The following is a 22,249-nucleotide window of genomic DNA, read 5'->3' as shown; positions in this document are numbered from 1 at the left end:
TCTCTGCATTAGCACCTTAATTTATTTTAAAGTATTTTTATTATTTAGTTAAGAATATAAGTGGTGTAAAACTTCGAGTTAAAACGAAAAACAAAATGACTGATTTGAGCCAGAGGCAAACCTCGATGATCCTTCAAACATCGAAAATAAACTAAAATACTGGTAGATTAGTTTCGCACGATTGATGATATTTATTTGTGTTTCTATCGGTATTTTTTTTTTTTTTTAATTTTCGATTTTTGAGTGATTATTGAGGCTCGAATGAAACCGCCATCTTGTTTTTCGTTCTAACTAAACGTTTTTACATATCTGCATTTTTAATTACTAAAACAAAACGCTTTAAAATAAGTTAAAACCAAATCCATCCAGGTAGGTAAAAGAAACTTACCTTATCTTTTTGGTAACATTTGTATATTTGTTTTAACCTTTTTGGTTTTGTTTTCTATCCCGGAAAATCACTAGAACGGTTATAATATTTAAGTAGATCTCTACCCGATAATTTTTTCTTTCTTTCGGTTAAGCATGTAATTGTAAAGACGACATAATTCGATCATCTTTTTAACAAATGAACCTTGTTCTCCTTTTTCATTGATCGCCCTTTCGTCTGTTAAGACTCTTAATTGCATTTATCAACAGGATTTCGGTACTTTGGCGGAGAATTCCAAGTTACTCCGAAAAAATGGCCAAAGTAGTTTACAATTAGAAACCCACAATAAAAAAAAAGTAAAGGCAGACGACACTAAGCATGCTAAAGTTTACGGTTAAAGAAATTTAGTCCCTTTAAAAAGTTTAAAATAGAACTTTTCGAAAAAGAGAAAAGGTGGCTTTCAAAGCGTAAACTGATTCGGACATTTTTGGAACTAACTCTGGATTCTCCGTTAAAATGCTAATATCCTATGGATAGCCATGGTTTGCTAGTATTAATTATACTTATAAGCGTTGGAATATCTCGACTATTTTAATCTTCTGCAAATGTTGGTATATCTTGTCTTTTCTATAGAATTCGAGTTCACATATTCATTTTTTAATGTAACTTTCATTCCTTATTTTCATTCTTAGCAACTGCCATAATCTTTTATCTCCTTGCATTTACTCTTGAAAAAAAATCTACAATTTGGGCATTAGGTAAATGTAAGGATCGAAGGTCTAAACAGTTTCTTCAAAAATTCGGGTGTTAATGCACTTACTGATCCGCGCAATTTTTTAAATCGTATTTCCAAGTTTAATTAAAGTTTTGATGTTTTCTAATTCAATTGTAAGGTACAGAATTGTAAGTACAGAATAGATACAAAACACCCTCCCCTCTCCATGTTAAGAATGGATTTTTAAATAACGTTATTTCAGCATGGATCAATAAGTGCATGAATACCAAAATTCGAATAAACTTGTGTCTGTTTATATATATATATATATATATATATATATATATATACTAGCGCGCCGCAAGGCGTTGCCAGGTCGTAAAATACGCATAAATTTATTATAGAGCCAGTTCTCTATTGTCGTATTGTACCCAATATATAGTAGTGCTTTCAAGTTTTAAAAAGAAATGACTTGAGTGCTATCAGATAGAATCGAAACCAAAACAGTTATCAGATAATGTATTTCAATACTTATGTATAGTTATGACATTGAATCGGCCGATTCTTTTTTACCGTCAAATCGTGCAAGTCCGGACGGTTCAGTTTTATATATTCATTTAATATAAGTTGAGGAATAAAAGTTACAAGTAATTTTATATCATCGGATCAACAAGAAATGCGTAATGAAGGAAAATCTCTTTAGGCCATGGCATTTCAAAGCTGTCAGAAGAGAGGGGCCAGAGTTATACAAAATGTAAAATATAGATAAATACTGACTTAAGACATTTAGATCGGAAATAAAGTGTATATCAAGATACAAAATACAAGAATAAAAACTTTGAAATATTAAAATATAACTAGAGCTGAGCATACGTGACTAGGAATGAAAATGTAAGCAATAGTAAAAATAAAACCGGGATCACTAAGAAATAAAGAGGATCATTAAAGAACGGACAAAAAGAATATGAAGTAGAGGCAGAAAAAGCAAATAAGACATACTGAAATACATTTCATTTTTTTATGTGTGCATGCATGCCTAAAACTTTCGACAGAGGCAATGGATATTCATGAAATCGGTATCATTTTGTAGCTCGGAATCTCGGATGCTAAATATCGAAAACTTGGCCAAAAACATTAATTCCTTCACCCTCAACCGGGCAGGTTTCTACAACGGGTCGATATTTTTTTTTTTTTTTTTTTTTTTTGTATAGTCATTTTTGCAAGTCATCGTATCGATTGGATTGACTTTGCCGAATTTTAACGTTCCGAACTTCCGGTCGCGTCATGGAGTAGCGGTAAGACGTCAGATTTTCTTTCACTTCCTTTTCCGCCTTCGCGTCACAGTTTCGAGCCTGCCTCTCTACTACTACTTTTTTTCTCTCAACACACACCTCCAAATACCCGGACAGCGCCGGATACCCAGGCTAGTCAGTCCACAATAAAAAATATATATTTAAAAGATTGAAATTTAAAAACATTTTGAAGTCTTAATCAAAGACTCACTACGTAGTAGTAGGGAAAAAATCCGTTTTAAAACTTTTAGTGATATTGATGCAGAGAATAGTGAGGAGACGATTCCAATACAATTACCGATTCCGGTTCTTAAAGATCTTTATATATTTAACGAAAGAGTTATATTTGCATGAGTATCGTAAAAATACATGTTAAATGTGCAAATATTTTCTCAAACGTAAAAAGATACACTTGTGGAGGTGATCGATAGATTTTAGTGTTAAAAATTAATTTATCATTACTAACAGCCGTGGAAGATTTTGCTTTAAACAAAATCAAATAAAAAAACAAACAAAAATCGTTTTTGGCATCGGAAAATAGGCATAAAATTTTCCGAATCCAGTACCCCAAAAAGTTCTGATTTTTCCGGTTCCCGATTCCGATTAAACGTCCCACTAGGGAAGGTTAAGGTATCGTGCTGAAATAACCCTATTATTTAGAAACTCCTTAACATAAGTGGGGAGAGTGTTTTGTAACTTTTGTACTTTCACCTAACAATTTTATAAACAAACGATATCGTAGAACTTTAATTTAACTTGAAAATACTATTTTAAAAATTGCATGATATCTTCTGTGTATAAGTACCCTTTTAGTCCCATGTATAATGCAAAACTTTCAGCCCCGTAAGACTTCATTTTGTTAAAATTGTGATTTTTTTTTTTTTTTTTTTTTTTTTTTTTTAAGCACATTTACGCATTTCAAGCGTATTTTCTTAAGGTTACGTTCATAATAAAAAAGTGATTTTAACTGAATGATTCCCCATTTAATTATATTGAAAACAAACAATGCAGAACCATTTTATCGCATTCTGTTTAAACAGCTTATCTTTATATTTACCGAACTTTCTTTTTATACTTTTATATTTTTTATTTTGGACTTAACAGAGAAGCCAACAAACGACCATGCGAAAAAAAAATATCTATACATGTTACCGTAGCCAATAAAAGTTACTTTTTATACTTATCTGTAGGCACCTCCAAAATTCACCACATAATTCCCCCCACCTATATGTAATACGATGTAACTTTATTATCAGTTAATATTATCAGTATAACTTGTGTACCATTTAAAAGAAGAGCAAAATAAACTAGTAATAATTTTAAAAAAAAATTTCATCGTATGAAAATAATGAAAATGCGAGACGAAAATCGTGTTTACATAATTGGCGCTTTAAAATAACGTTCCCATGTAGTAAGCATTTCGAACGTGAAAACATACTCGTGTTTAATAAATCTAGCAAAAATCAACTAATGGTCAGATTTTCGTGAAATTTTCGATACTTATCCATTTTAGAATGAAATTACATATAAAATGCAGTTTCCCTAAAATATATGAGGAGAAATATTTATATTTTTTTTGCGCGTGCCCCCTATTTATTTTTTTGAAATTTGAACAAAATATATTTAAATCTATCGAAATTTTTATTTATCATGAAACATAAAGAGTTAAAATGAGTAAAAAAAATATTTAAGTTCAAATACACGTATTGAACAAAACCTTACCTTGAAGTTGTAATTAAAAAATTGATATAAACTTAATATTTTTTGTTTTTTAAATAGCGTTTTTCTAATCAATATATACTATTATCAGTTGAATTGTCAAGAAAAAGAAACTTCCTAAAAATTAATTAATTTTTAAGATTAAAACGATTAAAATTCCATTTAAAAATGTTCCGTTACAATATAGATTTTTAATTAATTGTAATTTTTTTTTTTCAATATTAAGAAATGATCATGATCTTGCCAGCTATTTTATCGCCAGATTAAAACCGATTTAAAAATATTATTGCATAAATAAACATTTTATAAACCACTCTCATATATAATGTCTGTCTCTTTTTACCAAATAAAAGTATGGAAACCTGTAATTAACCAAATGAACAGTTTAGTAAAATAGTATTTCATATTTAATATACAAATGTTTATAATATTATTAATCGTTAAACTGTAAATCTTAAAACCTAACAAAATTATAATAAAAATTAATTATTAATTGCAGTTTGAAGAAGATAAACAAAGGTTTTTAAAAAATCACTGAGTCGCTTCTGCTTTTCCATGGTTCGTATAGTTAACACGTCTGACGTTACTGGATCATGCGTTCCTTTCTTCACAATGTTTTGACAGAGCCTACCTGACTCATTTTGGTGCTTTTTAAGTAGTTTTAATTCTCTTTATTTGATCTCAAAAATTCAGTTTTTACGAGCGGATTTGAATCGAGATGGCGACATGTTAGGAAGGAAGCCTCGTTTTGAAATTCGCATTTTCCAGGTTTCTTAAAGCTTATTTGTTCTGTGCACATCTCGGAAACTTGTGCGTTTTTCTTGCGCAGTTTAGCAATAGCATTCCAAACAAATTCTGTTTATTTTTCTCACAATTGGGGGGGGGGGGTATTTACTTTCGGCACTTATGCAGCGTAGCATTTCAAAGCAAATTCTGTGTTTACATTTTAAGAGTTCCGTCATTGCAAAAATTTAAAAAAAAAAAAAAAACCTACTAGTCCTTAATTTGATCCCGCTTAACAAAAACATGTCCGTCATTAAGAAAATCTTCAAAATTAAAATTTTCAAACGTTAAAAAAAAATTTAAACCTAAGCTTAGTTCAGGGGGAGAAATGCAATTTTTAGATAATCGTTTATCTAAAATTTGTGCAAAAAAGAAAGAAAAAATGTATGTTTTAACGGTGTCTATGCTACAATTGAATCTAGACACACGTCTATTAAAAACATTTTTTTAAGTTGAATTTTGATGTTCAATTTTAAGTATATAATCTTCAGAATCATAAAAAGTAAATTTTTAGCGAATTCCAAAAACCATTGTCTTCAGTAAAAAAAATTGCTAATGGCCGTTCACGTTGAAATTCACGATAGACTAAGTTTTTTAATCATAAGAACACACACAATTTAAGTACTTACGTAGTCGGTATCTAGTATTGATGGATAATCCAGAGTCGACCTCGGAAATTACCGAAGTAGTTTACGATTTGAAAGCATCACAAAAATGTTTATATTAATTTAAAAAAAAAATGGGGGTGCAACACTAAGCATACAAAGGGTTACGGTTTTTTAAATTTCTAAAAAATAACAAAACATGTTTTGGTTGCCCTTCCCCCGACAAAGCAGAGATTGGACCAAGTAATTCACTCCTGTTTGTTCGTACTTTTCTCAATAACTACATAGAGAATTGCATAAACGGTGATCGATCTACTGGACCAGTAGGAGGATCCCACCATTTTTCCAACGACCTTGTCTATGTGTTCCATTTCAGATCAGGAGTAAATGTCAAGCCCAGAAGCTTGTCAAAACATGGAGCCTCCCTAAGACTAGAGCTATTCATTTTAATTGATGCCAGATGAGGTTCAGAGCGTTGATGACGTAAAGATAGAAGCTTGGTCTTAGATGCGTTAAAAGTAACCAGCCACTTCTTTCCCTCATTGTACCACATGCTCAAGATCAGAAGAGTCAAAGAAAATTTGGTCGTTTACGGCCTTTGAATTGTTGCCAACGATGATAGTGTCGTTAGCATAAATGTCTACGAATGATCTAAGAATGTGATTTGGAATATCATTGATGTAGATCAGGAAGAGAGTTGGGCCCAGGATGGACCCCCGAGTCCCTCCAGCATTAATACTATGAACATCTGATTTCTGTCCATCAACCACTACTCTTATGAACCTATCAGAGGGAAATGATTTGATAATTGAGAAGACATTTCCAGCTATACCGTAGCTGGAGATCTTGTGAAGTAGACCTCTATGCCATACTCTATCAAAAGCCTTTGATATGTCAATAGCAATTGCCCTAGCAAGGAAGCCTCCGTCGAGAGATTCGCTAATATTATGAGATATAACCGTAAGCACATCTGCTGTAGATCTAGCAGAACAGAAGCCATATTGCATGTCACTAAGTAGGTTATTTTTGCTGAGGTGGTTGATTACTTTTCTATTTAACAAATTCCAGTAACTTACTCATGACGCACAGGACTTATTGGTCTGTACTGAGAGAGAGATGACCGATCACCTGAATTCTTAAATACAGAGCATACTGATGAGATTTTCCAGGATGTTGGTTGGTTGATTGTTTTTGTTTTACGGCATATCAACCCTTTTTGGGTTATTTAATGCCGAATCCAAAGATTGAAGAAAATTTTTTTAATAAAATATATTTGTTTTCAAGTCAGTTTCTATTTAACCCATAGTTGGGACCCTAACAGGTACTACCACTCCGAGTCAGAGTGGACCTGGGAGCAATGGTAATCAAAGGGTGGCTCAACACTTCCCAAAGCCCGCAAACTGGGGCCTCACAACTGGATATAGTTTAAGGTCATATCCAGGACCTTTCCAGGATGTAATTTAAACAGTTTAATCACAACAAATATTAGACGATGCTTTTTGATGGTGATTACATATAAACAGCATGCAGAAATATCCGCAAAGAATGAATTTTTAAAAAGTTAATGGAAATTTTTAAAAAGTTAATGGACTAGCAGAACCCGTGGAAATTCCATAGAAATTGTTTAAGCGCATAAATAAAATTAATAAAAATAACTACAATGATTTTAAAAAATTTAGTTCTTCAATGAAAATTCAACAAAACACATTGTTTTTTTAATAAATTTTATATATTATATATAAATGAACAAATGTCAATTCACTTGTACAATTTTTTTTATTTTAAAAAGAAACTAAAATAAACAAAAAAAAACTTAGTCTCCTTTCAACAATTTTTTTTTAAGTATAAAATAACCAATTGAAACCGCAAACAGACTGCCGTATTTATTTTTAATTTTTTGAGAAGAAATGGTTTTAATGATTTAATAAATTTTTACATTAGGTCCTCCACAATTTTTAACATGTTGAGCTTGGTGATGTTTATTCCGAAAGTCGTTCTTATCATTTTTATAGAAAATTGTGGAGGTGCACATATTTGTTTACCGCGCGCGTATACAAAAATGGTGAATTACAGTGCATAATACAGGTCTTTATATCTCGAAAACTACTTGTCTTTGCAAAATTTAAATGAGATTTTCGTATTCAGCATAGTCGAAGACCTTTCAAAGTGCTATTTTAAAGAAAATTGTGGAGGTGGTCCCAATGTAAAATATATACAAAATGATTTTTAACTAATAAAGAGCGACTATAAAGGGAGGTAATTCGTTTATCATTAATCAATGTCTGCGATGATGATGGTTTTTTTGTGACACTGGACGTACGGACAAGTAAAGTAATACTTAGATTCTAGTATGTGGAATTACCTTCCTATAGTTCAAAGTAAAATGAGTACACAGTTCTTGACCAGTTAGTAGTGAATGAAAACAACTTTTTTTTTCATGAGAAATTAAAAGCTTATGGTGTAACTAAGCATATATTCGTGTAAATAAAAAAATAAAAAATGGAGGTGTGGAACTTTTTTTTTCCTTAAGTGATGAAGTAACATTTTTAGATTTTGAAGTGGGGGGGGGTCATCCATAGATAAATGTAGGTATATCTAACCTAATCTAATCTTAAACACAAAAAGTCGTAAAAGAAAGTGATTTTTTAACTAGTTATAATTCAGAATTTTTAATTTCGAAAGAAAAATTGAAAACAAACTGTTACACGTCTCTATTTACCGCTAACTGTTCGCGAAGTAGGTGCTCATTTTACTTTAAATTTATATATGAAAGTGACACTCTAAAATCTAATTTTTACATTTCATTTTCTGTTAATATTTTTCTAGCATTTTACATGTAATCGCCAAAGAAAAATAGAATCTAATTTTTAGAAGTAAATTACGATGGGTTTAACACAAAAAAAAAGTGCCGACATTTCATATATTAAGTTTCACCTGGCGTAGCAAGCACTAATATTAAAATACTAGCAAAATTGGTCGGATTTGTGGGTGTTATCATTATTATAATGGAGCAATTTCGTAATTAAAATTTTTTGATCGTCTGCGATTTTTAAATTCATTAAAAATAAATTATTACCATTTTCATTACAGAACGGTTAAAATTCCCAAAATAGAAGTTTTGAACCGCTTTTATGCCTTCATATGAAGATTAAAATATTAAAACACGCAATCTATCAACCTCCATGTAGATATGTCAAAACAGACAAATACAAAGCTTAAAAGCAAACTTTATATATAACAAAATATTAGCTTCGAAGGAGAATGTTCAAATTGAATAGTTCATTGAGGAAATTAAAGGAAAAAAGGAATTAAATAGAAATGTTTATGAATGTACTTTTATTTTTATATATCTTCCTTCTGTTTTGTGGGGAGTAAGTTCGATGCGTGTATCAGGTTCTTATAACGAGAGCGAATTTTTCTCTCTGCCGATTTGTTTTCCTTCTAATTCACAAAACAAAGGCTAGTGTTTTTATATCCGTCCGTAGGCTCGAAAAAGAATTAACTGTTCATCTTATTTTGGCGCGGAAACTTTTTATTGGCTAGAAATTAATTTTATAACTATTTTTGGTACTTGTACCGTTTAATCAAAACATTAAAAAATGAAAATATCGAAAAAAAGGTTATATTGCACGTATCCCTTATGGAACGAAGTTCTCCGAAAAAAAAAATTCACTTAATTTCATCAAGTAGTTTTTTTTTCGCTGTAAAAAAAAAAAAAAAAAAAAAAAAAAAAATTTGCTATGATACCGAGCAAAAGTCTCGATTTTTAGGAAGAAAAGCTAGAATTAAAGATGGGGAGGGAGTATCGGCGCTTTACATGGAGTTATCTCCCCGTGGCGTGTTCAGCAAATTTCATAATGGCTGACTTCAACGCGTTCTCATAAGAACCTGTTTTTCCGCTGTAAATAAATAAAAAAAATAAAAAACTACTCGATCAAATTAAATGATTTTTTTTTTTTTTTTTTTTTTTTTTTTCCGGGGATATTCAGTCCAAAACGGATACGTACAATATAACCTTTTTTTTTTTTTTTTTTTTTCGATATTTTCATTTATGTCTTGACTAAACTGTACAAGTACCCTATTTTTTTTTTTTTTTTTTTTTTCCTTTTTGACCGGAAGAATGCGCGGTCTGGTAATGAATCGATGTTTTTAAGCATTTTGTATTTGGCTGTCAATAAGTTAACATCCAAAGGGAAACTGAAATTTGGGGAATATTTGTTACTTGATGGTCAATACATATTATTAAAATTGTAGTGTTCGATGTTTACACCTCAGCATCCAAAATCAAAATGCGTAAATTCGTTTGTGCGCACGTCGTCTGCGCATACACTATCCTGAATGAAAAACTAATATTTTAGACTAATTGGAGAACTTTCTGGATTTATTCGGAATGATCTTTCTGGAATCCACCTAAATTCTTTAAAAAGCCAGATCTTCTTACAATAAACAGTTGAAACCAAAATATTTCAGACAATGCTCATATACGTCTCCGTTTAATCGCTACAATGCTCAACTCGCGTAAATCGTACACTGTCACTCGCATAGTCACTTCCAAAGCGCGACACATACATGGAGTGATTGAATTTCTTAGCGTCGTCTGCTTATTTAAAATAGTCATTAATTAATATATTTCCAACCTTTTTCACTTAACTATTTTTTCTAATATGATAAACAAGACATCAAATCCTATAACTTTATAATATACTAGCAGTTCAGCCCGGCTTTGCTCGGGCCCTATGTACTGTTCATAACTTGCCCTACGTGTGAATACACTTTATGTAAGATTTCAAATATTTAAACCAAAATTTGTCTGAGTAATTTTGTAGAGACCGCAGAGGTCATTTTTTTTACCTTTGACTCCAATTTTGACCCCTTAACATTTATTTTAGTCTCAAATCAAAATACAAAGCTTTACCCATGTTCAAGTTATCTACTTCTAAAATTTCAAGTCTTTAGACCCAAAACTGGCGGAGGAGTTTGGTAGTCTGCAAAGATCAACTCTTTGAACTTTGACCTTTTGGCAGCAAATTTTCGCCCGAAAACTGATTAAAATGCTTTCCCCCATGTCTGAATACCTGTTATATATAAATTTCAAATGTTTAGACCCAAAATTGGCTGAATAGTTTGTTAGAGACCGCAAAGGTCAAATCTTTTGAACTTTGACCCCTTGGCAGCTAAAATTTTCAACCCAAACCGATTAAAAAACTTGCCCTATGTATGAATACCCTTTATGTAAAATTTCAAATGTTTAGACCAGAAATTGGCTGAGTAATTTGGTAGAGATTTTTTTGTTGGAGATCTTGAACGACTAGGGACAAATTTAAAAAAAAGAAGAAAAAAAAATTCTCTATTGAAAAAGTTGCTTGGAATCTTGAACAAAACCCAGGTTCATGTGTTTTGTTTTGTTTTTTTGTTTGTTTGTTTTTTCCCTGATAATAAATAAAATCTTACTTGATACTCTGAAAATGAAAATCTTTATATCCTAACTTAATATTATATAAATATTTAAAATAATTTCTCCTTTTCTTTAGTAAAGAAACAAGCATTTCTGGGCTATAGACGTTAAATTAAATATTCGAAGACATATATTTAATTTCCCTCTCCTTTTTTTTTTATCGTTTGGATAAACGAATGTTAATTCAATGATATTTTTAAACAACGGGAGTCTTGAACGTTACATAAACAAACACTACTTTCGTATAATAATCTCGTCAACATCCCATAAGCGTCAGGTGCGAACGCAGGCCCACGAGATTATTGTACCACTTTTGTTCAAAACGAAACGTACTTATCCAATTTAATGTAATTTCAGAATGTATTTGACTATAGACCTCTATCTCCAAAAACCTTGTAAACGTTTGTGACCCGTTTCTATTTTATGGACGCCCAGCGCGAATGCAGATTGCATGATATTATTGTACCCTGTTTGGATAGAACAGATTATACACTTTGATCTTAGTCAAAAGGTGAAAAAAGTATATTTTAGTCGGTTTCACATTTTTGTTTTACGAACATGCAATTCCTTATTTTATTTGGCAGATATTTTTAGTAATTTGGATTATTATTCAGATAACTGTTCGCATCTTCAGTGTTATTTTCAATGTTTCCATCGACGTAACCTCCGACCATATTCAGGTGTATTTTATTAAACTCTGAACAAGCACCCGTGGCGCAGTGGATAAAGAAATTGGTAAATTTAGTTGTAGAACTTAGATTTAATTCTCAGTGCTGCAATATAGCGCGGACGCGCGTATGCAATTGCATGCGAAATTACGTCACCGGCAGGGAAAAGAATAAAGACTTAAAAAAAAAAAATCACGTTAGAGGCGTGGATGACGTGCGAGAAGACGATCACGTGGGGTGACATCACAGCTGTAACAATGAGAATATAAATGTCGTTGTAAACATAAATTAAAAAAAAAGGTTGAAGTTCTTAGTTATTTGTCTCCTTTGCGACTGAGCACACGTGTTGGTTCCCGGATAAGTTGACTTAAGCTTGCTAAGTTCCAATTTTTGGTCCTTTTTTGGAGGGTGGACTTGTAAATTCACCCTTGTCCGTTCGTACTTTTCTCAATAACTATGCCTTGGAATTTTTTGAAATTTTACACAAACATTAAACATGATGAGTAAAAAAGAAAAAAGTTACAGAACGGATTTTCTGCAAAAACTTAAGTTTCCCCCCCCCCAGGCCTGCCTTTCGGGTTGAAATGGCTAAAATTGACACTCTCGTGCTTATTAAAAAAATTGATCTCTTGGATTTTTATAAAACTTTGAAAAGTTGTAACTGATTTCTATATAATTTTGTTTGTCTATACTTCGCGATAATTCTTGGGTGTGCCCCAGGGGCTCTTTTACAGCTAATAAAAACACTCCATTTAAGGGACTATTTTACCATATTTGTCAATTTTCTGTGTATGTCTATTTAGCAGTTTTGCATGGTGCTGAACTCCAATTTAAATATGTTAAGGCATTGCGGGCTTTGTAGGCTTTCTTTCCATCTCAACACTCTCCTATTAAAATGATTTTTGAACGTTTTCAGGTATGCTGAAAACGAATATCACATTTAAATTTTGCTCAGACAAGTAGTTTTCTGTATATTAAGACCTTTATAATCCAATGTAATCAGTTTTTACTGAAGGTCATGTTTTTCCAACCGAAAAGTACTAAAGCGCATGCATGTTACAAAACAGCCCCTCCTTTTCATGTTAAGAATGGCGAATACCACTGACATTTATTGAGTAATACATTGGAAAATATTTCTTAATATCTAGAAAACTACTTGTCTGCGCAAAATTTAAATATGATATTCATTTCTCGAAAAACTGTCATTTTAAATAAGTTGGTGGAAACAAAGTAAAAATTTACTTATTAGCGGCCTGGCAAGGCCATGGTGGAGACAACGTAAGCAGCAAAACTGAAGTTGGCCTGTCAGGACACTATATATACCAATGTAGGCAAATTTGAGCATATTTTATTGGATTGAAAATATAGGTTCTTTTTACCAATTGTCATAATTTTATTCTATGGTTAAAATTTTATCTTCAAAATGTCTGCAAATTTTCATGCATTAGGTTGGTTCAAAAATGTCGTTTATTTTTTAACACGCGCACGCGCACATATATATATATATATATATATATATATATATATATGATAAAAACATTATTTTTTGCACCACCCTAATAGTTTCGTCCATAGAACCAAAGATATGAGCATTTCTATATTCAATTTGGCTATCAGTGTGTAATATACATGTATATACCACTTTTTGGGGGCAAATTTATGTTCCAAATCTCGGCGACTATTGATCACAATTAACAAATGAAGGCTCGTTGCAAAGGTAATGAACTGAACAGTGTAGTCGGCTATGTGACATTTGCCCTTAAGGTCGCACATCAAATGGATCATCCAGAGCCTATTTTTGACACTTTTTTTTTAGACATAAAATGTTTCAATCATAGTCATTTATTTTCCTAGTTTTGCATATGAATTACAAAATATCTGATATTTCCCCAAATCCTCTGGCCTTGATGGAGGGGAGACTAAAACTTGCTGCTATGGTTTCAAATGATCTTAAATAAGTGGAGACTTGATTCCAAATATTTCTCATGTTATATCTCCCCTCTTTGTTTTCATACATAAAGTAAATTTCGGTTTATAAGGATTATTTTATACTGTGGATATTCATAATCGTACCCTATTTCCAAAAGAAGGGAGATATAACAAATATTTGGAATCAAGTCTCCCCTTGCTAATCATTTGAAAGCATAGCAGCAATTTTTAGTCGCTCCTCCATCAAGGCCAGAGGTTTGGGGGGAAATATATCACTTAGTTCACAATACATTGTGAAGAACCTACTATCGATTTTTTATAAAATTTGAATGAATTAAAGTTTAAAATATAAAAATCAAGTATTATGGTTCAATTGTGCTCTAAACGGAAACATTCATTTTGAACGCGCACCGGTTTTATCAAAGAACCTACCGTTGATTTTTATACGCCGAGTCCTTCTGCTTGTGCGAAGATAAAACTGCTCAAATGCATTCATGATGTTAACTTTGGTCAAAAATCGAACTGTTCCTTCTTTTAATCAATTTTTTTTTTTTTTTCGATGCTTCGCGGAGGCATTCCGATACAAAACCTATCTAAGAACACTCTCAGACACAGAAGGGACAGTCTGAGCAAAATTAATAACGATAGTGTGTGTGTGTGTGTGTGTGCGGTTATTACGTGTAATTGTTGTGCGTGTATGTTTGTGTGAGTGGTGGTTTATTAAAATCAGGAAAAAAAAACGGGAGAAAAGATTCAAAGTTCTTTTCTCCCGTTCCCCCCCCCCTCGTTGTGCCAATATTTTAATATTTTTTAAACGTTAATAAATTTATTTTAATGTCCCCGTACTTTTGGCACATTCAATAAGTTCCCCATTAGAACTTTTTATTTTCGACATATTATTTTGTACGCTATCGATTTTCTCCTGATGAGATGATAGCCGAAAGATCTCTTGAGAAACTTCCGCTTATTATTTTCAAAACTGTATATAAATTCTGTACCTCCAAACATATATATTATATTTATATTATATATATTATATATTATATTTATATTATATATATTATATATTATATTTATATTATATATATTATATATTATATTTATATTATATATATTATATATTATATTTATATTATATATTATATTTATATTATATATTATACTAGCAGGGCTACCCGGCGTTGCTCGGGATCGTATAAACAATGAAAAAACAAAAGCAGATATTGAACATATGTTTTATTCTTAGGGGAGAGGAATCTTTCATCTCAAGTTTTAGCGTTACAAACAAACATTTGTCTTTTATATATATAGATAATGACAGGTTTTTTGGGGGCCCCCCTCGAAGATAACTGATCAGTTGACCAACTTCTAGTGGTCCGTTTGACGTGAAATTTCGATATTTGTCATCCGGGTGATGGGGCTTCGATATGATACCAAATTTGTCAAGTTTGGTTCCGTCTTTCAAAAGTCTTAGCGTTACAAACAAACATACATACATACACACAGACGTTTGGCTTTTATATATATAGAAGATTTATATTATATATTCTATGATTAAAAGATTTTGCAAATGAAAAAATGAAGTATCCTTTAAGTCTGTAATTGCTTTTTCTTTAGATGAAAAATCAAATAATTTTTCGTATTTCAAAATTGACTTATCTCTTCTCTTCTCTTCTCTATATAAATAAAATGAACTCATTTTTTCCTGTCTGATTTTGACATTAATAGGATTAAAAATCAAGATATTTCATGCAAATATAATATGCACAAACGGCAGAACAATATCTGAGGTGTGTTATAGGCTTATTATTTCTCAAATTCCTCGATAATCTTAGATTTCTATACTTTTTCTGCTGAGAAGTCACGGCCAAAATCGGTTAAGATCAATGGAAGTGGTAAAATATTTTCTCTCTAATAAATTCCTCCTCCCCCTGCCACCACTTAACACCGTTTGGGGATCGTTCACAAGGAACAGTTGAGAAGAGAACACCGGTTTGGCTTCGTAGTTCTTTCATGTGAAGTTATTTAAAATCACTAAACTAAGCTGCAGTGCTCTGTGGCGTAGTGGTTAGCGTGCTGGACAATTCACATTATATTTTCACGTTCGCGCTGACCTACCGTAGTCGTTTTTTTTTTTTTCTAAACAACTGGAATGGACTTTTCTTGGTGGCCGAACTGTTAACGTTGCAGATGTTGTTTTTTTTTTGTTTTTTTTTCACACTTTATTTTCCTACTTTTACTCATGACTCCGGGTTTGATCCTTCTTCCTTACCTACCATAACATTTTTTAAAACTCCTCCCCCCCGTCCCGGAAACAAACACTCGGGCAACGCCGTGTACCCCCGCTAGTACCTAATATTTAGTTGGTTTGTATGCGTATATATATATATATATATATATATATATATATATATATATATATCTCGGAAATACTAAAATTCATATGTAAAGTAGTTTTCTAATTGGGTCTCTCAACTCCTAGCACATTGGTACTACCTGATAAGGCTATCGGAAGATAACGGCTTCCTGACAGGTCAAACAAAATGCACTAAACATTGATGCTATTTTTTCACTTTCCATTTGCAAAAAAAGGAAAATTTCCCTTACAAAATAAGCAAACCATAACGCCATGAATAAATATTTTTTACAAAGGATTTGCCACTTATCAAGACCTGAAGGCCACTCGAGGATAAGGGTTAATGAATGTACATTAGTCAATGGGAAAATATCGTAGTAATTGTTAGTGAAAATTTTGTAAATTAGATTACTCAAGGGGCTAGCTAATCAAGAACTTGTTTACATTGGACTTGAAGACGACCATATTGTAATCAGTTGGAAAGCATGAAAAACGGAATAGTTCCACAGGCGTGCAGTTTTAAGTTTTCTTCACGAAATCTACGCTTAGATTTTGGCACAGATAAAGAGTGGGAAAAATTATTGATAGTGGTTTTAGCTAAACTATTTGTTGTTTTTGTTTTTTATTATTAAAGATTGGCAAGGAGGGGCATATATTGAAGCTCAGACGAGCACTTGCCATGAAAATAATCATAGAGCAGAGACAAGCTTGCAACGTCTCTTTTTAGAAAAGTTGCAGGGAAGAGAAAACGGTATCCCCTATTAGGCTACGAAGTCTATTTTGAGCTCTGTCAAGGCAGAATAAGCTGCTTCCAGCAACTTATTCTGCCTTGATGTAGTAACAGTACTCCATCCTTGGGCGCACTTTGCTCTTATACAAGTAGAGAATTGCATCGGCTGTTAGATATCTACTGGAGCGGTAGCATAATCCTACAATTTTCTCAGCGACCTTGGCAACAGATTGGATGTACTTGTTCCATTTCAAATCACGAGTAAAGATCAGATCCAAAGAGCCATTCATTTCAGTTGCTGCCAGAAGAGGATCAGCGCGTTGATGATGGAAAGATAAAAGTTTGGTTTTTAGATGCATTAAAATTAACCAGTCACTCCTTTCCCCGTTGCACCGCGATCAGAGGAGAGAGAATCCAAGATCTTGGTCATTTACGACCTTTGAAGTGTTGCCATAGATGGTTGTGTCGTCAGCATAAATGTCTACGAATGATCTTAAGATGTGATTTGGGAGATCATTGATGTTTGGAACTTAAAAAAAAAAAATAAATAAATTTTTTTTTTTTTTTTACCCCAAAAGGATCAAATGAGGCACTAAATAACTTAACGAGTTGATAGGCCGTAAAACAAGACAACGAAATCAATTTCTAGCACCAATGCTAATGGAGGAACACTGAAATAGATATATGAAACCTAATCTGTCCATGTTGGAATGGGGATTACGAAAGCAAACCTTTTTTGCCTTAAAAGCTATCTTTAGAGGTTTGTGTCTGGCAAAAGGCACCAGCAGAGTACGAAAGGTGTGTCATGGCCGGGAAAGTAAAATTGACTTAATATTTTCACGTTTCCCGCACCCATGAGCTACGACTATTCTCTTTTGTTACTTCGACGCTGACATAACCTTCAACTCCCTTGATTTATTAGCACGTGCATGCTGTTGCCAATGTTCGTATCACGTGTGAAGGTCAATATTGCATTCTTTGTCTTTCGCACCTGCGCCAGTATGGCTACAGGTGTACTTGCCATTTTACAAGTCTTGTATTACATTTCCGTTAGGCTTGTGAACTTTATAATTCGGTGATTTCTGCTATTCATATGGGAGGCAGAAAAAAAATCGGCGTAGAAAAGTGCCTTTCCTTTTAATTATGCCTTATAATAGTAATTAAATTTACTGATTAAATTTTGGCCAGCCTGTGGAATTCGTATATTAAAAAAAAATCCCCGCCTCTATCACAATTTATGTTGTGTGTGATGCAAGTTTAAACCATTGAAGTCCTTTTCTGTTGAGTTGTATAGTAAATCGGTGTTAACCATCTGTTCTTGTTGTTGGCTTTGTTTCCTTAAAAGAATTGATTTGCGACGAATATAATTTCAACTTCCTTACAATTATCGCTTTTCATTTCATTGGTCACTATGGTGACCATTATCTGCTGTCATTGTTATAGATTTTGACATTGATTTTCTTTCGCTCAGTTTCGTTTTTACTTTTTTCGCTCCCGTCCATTGTATCTGTCTTTTTTTTTTTTTTTTTTTTTTTTTTTTTTTCTTTCGCTTTCCACCCAGTGTCGTTTTCGTTCTTTCGCGATGTCTGTACTGGTGTTAGAGCGTGTTCTAAGTGATTATGCCCCCTGTGTGTATTGCAGCTTAACTCTTCCTGAATTGGGGGTCCTGGATATGACCTAAAACTATATCCGATGGTGAGGCCCCACCTTGCGGGCCTTGGGGAGTGTGGAGCCACCCTTTAATTGCCATTGCTCCCAGGTCCACTCTGACCCAGAGTGGTAGTACCTGTTAGGGTCCCAACTATGGGTTAAATAGAATCTGACGTAAAAAAAAAAAATACTCCATTAAAAATCGTTCCTCAAAATAACTAGATTCGGCATTAAATAACCTGACAAAGGTTGATATGCCGTAAAACAACCAACCAATCCTGAATTGAGGCGACTTCAGTAGTTGTTGTTGGTGAATTTCTGGAAGTTTCATGGTGATTATTGTCCGTGAGGGTTTTGATCGTCGCGTCTGTTACTGGAGAAAGTTTGTATGCCTTGAACGGTGTTGTTGATGCTTGCTGCGCTTGACTTTAACTTGTACAATCAGTATGAAATCAAGACCTCTGTGTTGGTTCTTGGCTGAGTTTGCTGATGTTTGCAATCGCAGTTGGTCAGATTTTGTCAGAATGTCCTCTTCTTTGCCAGCCATTGTCCGTGTCCAAAGCTTACATTGCAGGCGGCTGGTAGGCGTGGTACCAATCAACCGTACAACTAAGAAAATATGCACAGGGCAAGGTAGTCGCGGCATTAGAGATGACCCAGATGAATTGTTAAAGACGATGGATATTGTGAATTTTATTTACTACAGCAAAGACGGTAAAACGTCGTCGGCATGCATTTGTGTCTGAATATCATAGTTCTCAATGCCCAATACAAAAAAGAAGCAGAAGAGAAAGCTTTGAGTTTAAAAAGAATTTTAGGCATTATCAGGGTGAGTCATTTTGTGGCTGAAAAACTAATTTGGGCTCCAAATAGTCGGGGGCATTATTCATATTATATTGTGGGGGGAATGCGGTTGATTGGTTCTAAGGGCCCTTTGGTTATTAGATTGGCTCTTTTATTTTCTTTGAATTGGCTTGTACCCACTTTGACTCTGTTTATTCATGTCTGTTGTTCGACGAGGTTTCAAAAATGTTTGGATCTATATCTGGCCTCACCTCGAGATTTCTTCAGCTGGTCTTTGAATCTAAGTAGCGCGCGGCCCGCCTCGGGGTCGATTTCCTGCATTTAGTTGACTGAAGAGCACTTGTTTCAGCAGTCTAGAGTCTTCCATGCGAGCCACATAGCCAGACCATCTCAGTCAGTGTTTTATGATCAAGGCCTCGATGCTGGTGACGTTGATTCTTGTGGGGACAGTAATCATCCCACTTAATCCGCATGATGGGCCAGTTTTTTTTTCTGGTGGAACTCTTCGGTGGAGTAGGGTGGAGACAATTTTGGTCGTTGTATACCGTAATCTTCGTTTGGATGGTTAGATCTTTGTTCTTGAAGACCCTGGTGGACAGTCTTCCAAAAGCGATGTGGCCTGCCTGTAGTCGGTTTGCGATTTCTTTTGAGCAGTTAGCTTGAGTGGAAAGAATGCTGCCTAGGTATGGGAAGTGCTTGACGCATTCTATGGTGGTGCCATGATGAGGTTGAAGTCTCGCACAACTTCCCCTGGCGGTGGTTGGGCCAGTATTTTGTCTCGTCTTTGTCTTGTTAACTGTTAGTCCAAAGATCGAGTATACGGCGTGGAAGTTGTCCAGACTGCTGGAGTTTATCTGGGAAATGGGCGACAGCGGCATTGTCGTCTGCATATTGCAGTTCCGTCACTTTGATGGTGTTGGTCATTCGTCTTGATTTTAAGCTGGCCAGTTTGAAAATTCCTTCATCAAACATGAACTTGATATCTATCCCGGAGTTGTTTTGGGGGACTTCGAATATCATGGCCACGGGATAGAGGGAAAACTGTGTCGGTGCCAGTACATAGCCTTGTACACAGCCTGCTGTGTGGTAAAACGTAAGGCAATGGAAATCGTGAATCTGGATCGTTTTGGAGTGAGGCCGAACGTTTCACGGGATTGAAGTTCGGGCGTCTCTAAGGTATGATAGCGTGCCTCAGGTTGGTGCGGGCCGTGTAGACTGGATCTGGAGCTGGTATTTTGACTGGGTGTAAAGAAGTTGGACAGCGTGTCATTTTTAAGCTTCAATGATTTGAGTATATTGCTTAACGCTCACTACTTTTGGGGAAATAGCGAAAAAGGGTTTGTTCGAATCTAACATACGTAAGCAAACGAAGCGGTAACCTGCCACCGTGACAAATCTATATTATTTTTATGAACGAATAAATCGGGTATTTTAATGAAATTTTCTTAAATGTAATACATATATTACTATATATATTTCTTAAATGTAATATAACTTATGTTCCTGTTGAATACAATATTTTCTTTTCACTATAATTCACCTCAAAAGCACAGTGCCACTTGGACGAAAGGGGGTTACTATTGGGACCAAATTTACAGGCACGCTATGTGGGGAGTTGAGCAACGAGATGCCTGTATGTTACACTTTAACTTCTGCATGTCGGTACAGTCGGAAAACTGGAAGGGAATTCCAAAGTCTAACAGTTCGAAGGTATGAAATATTAAAGTAGAAAGATTTCCAGAATCTAGGCATCTCTCCAATGTAGATGTGGGATTTTGTTGATTGTAGGGATAAGCAGGAGTATTTACATCTAGGGAATTCAAGTGCTTAGCGTTCGTCGCAGCACGTTCCATTAAAATACATTTCACATATGAATACATATCTGATTAAAGATGGGATTTTCTGTTTTCGTTATTTTAATCGTTGTCTCGACTCGGTTATCCAGTTTCCGGGTCTCTGGTATTAATTCAAGGATGTTTCCCTTCTACCAAAACTACAGAGCAAAATAAACGCCATAAATGACAACAATAAGGGAGGGAACGACTGAGGACGAGCGTGAAGATAGAAAGCGAGTGAAATAGCTGAATTAAATATCGTACGAATTAACACGGATACCTGGAAAATAGCTCGCAGAGCCGAGATAAAGATGGAAAAAAAAATAACTGAAACAGAAAAAGCTGACGTATTCAATCGTGCATGTATCGATAGCGATGAGTTACATAAAGTAAAATTATACAAGCATCTGAAAATCCCTACGTGGATTAATCTAAGTTTCGAGGATGTTAATAGTCTTGTCATGGACTAAAAAAATCTTGAATTAACTATCTTGGACCTCTAACAAGACGATCAATATCGTCGAAAAGTAGATTAATCCATGTACTGATTTCTGATGCTTATATATATATATGTGTGTGTGTTGTTTTTTGTTTTTGTGTAGTGGTATTTATTTGCTTCCCCACGAAAGCAAAATGTCACACAATGGCGTTTTTAATGGGGGGGGGGGGGGGGTAAACCAGCTCCCTAAAAGGCCAAAAAGGGGCATTTAAATAGGTAAACGCACAAATTGAATTGATTCGTTCTTGTTCGTTTTCGACAGATGTTCATTAATAATTCTTAAATTAACTTTTGTTCGGGATTTTTTTTTTTTTTATCTCAAGTAGAAAATCCGTGCGACTAAATTAATATAATGTAATAAACATGGCCGATATAAATGCAATTCAAACATCCTCTTCACCAGGTGAACTTGCCACTGAGTGTTTGTATAACTGACGTGCGCTATCAGTAAGTTGATCCCATCCGAGAACAATGGTTCTTATCATTATCGGGCTGATTTTATAAAAGAAAATTCTCCACACCCCCACCTTTTAAGGATCGTCTCCAGGCATCCAAAGTATTCGGGTCGGGTTTCTTTCTTTCGGTACAGAGAAATGGTATAATCTTCAATTTGTATTTCCACCGTAAAATTAGTTTCACTTTAGTTTTTATTTATTTTTATTTTTATTTTTATTTTTTTTTTTTTTGCTGTCCCATTTTTTTTTTTTTTTTTTTTTTTTTTTTTTTTTTTTTTGCTGTCCCATTTTTTTTTTTTTTTTTTTTTTTTTTTTTTTTGCTGTCCCATTTTTTTTTTTTTTTTTTTTTTTTTTGTAAATCATATATATCCCACACCAATCCGGGTT

At 33.7% G+C, this 22,249-nt stretch overlaps 1 protein-coding gene across 2 annotated transcripts in view; it reads left to right on the top strand.

The window, feature by feature from the left end:
* The window catches only part of LOC145260299 (kelch-like protein 6), a 36,782-nt gene that overhangs the window by 2,357 nt on the left and 12,176 nt on the right, over positions 1 to 22,249 (top strand). Inside the window, exon 2 of one of the 2 annotated variants that reach the window (XM_080118151.1) lies at positions 2,294 to 2,377. The exons of the other annotated variant lie outside the window; for it this stretch is intronic. The gene's annotated coding sequence lies outside the window, so the exon portion shown is untranslated. The remainder of the gene's footprint in view (positions 1 to 2,293; positions 2,378 to 22,249) is intronic. 2 annotated transcript variants of the gene reach the window in all.

The sequence above is a fragment of the Euprymna scolopes genome, chromosome 36, assembly GCF_053919585.1.
Source record: "Euprymna scolopes isolate OS-2025 chromosome 36, ASM5391958v1, whole genome shotgun sequence".
Classification (NCBI taxonomy): Eukaryota; Metazoa; Mollusca; class Cephalopoda; order Sepiida; family Sepiolidae; genus Euprymna; species Euprymna scolopes.
The sequence above is the reverse complement of the archived record's forward strand: the minus strand, read 5'-3'. Positions and strand labels throughout refer to the sequence as shown.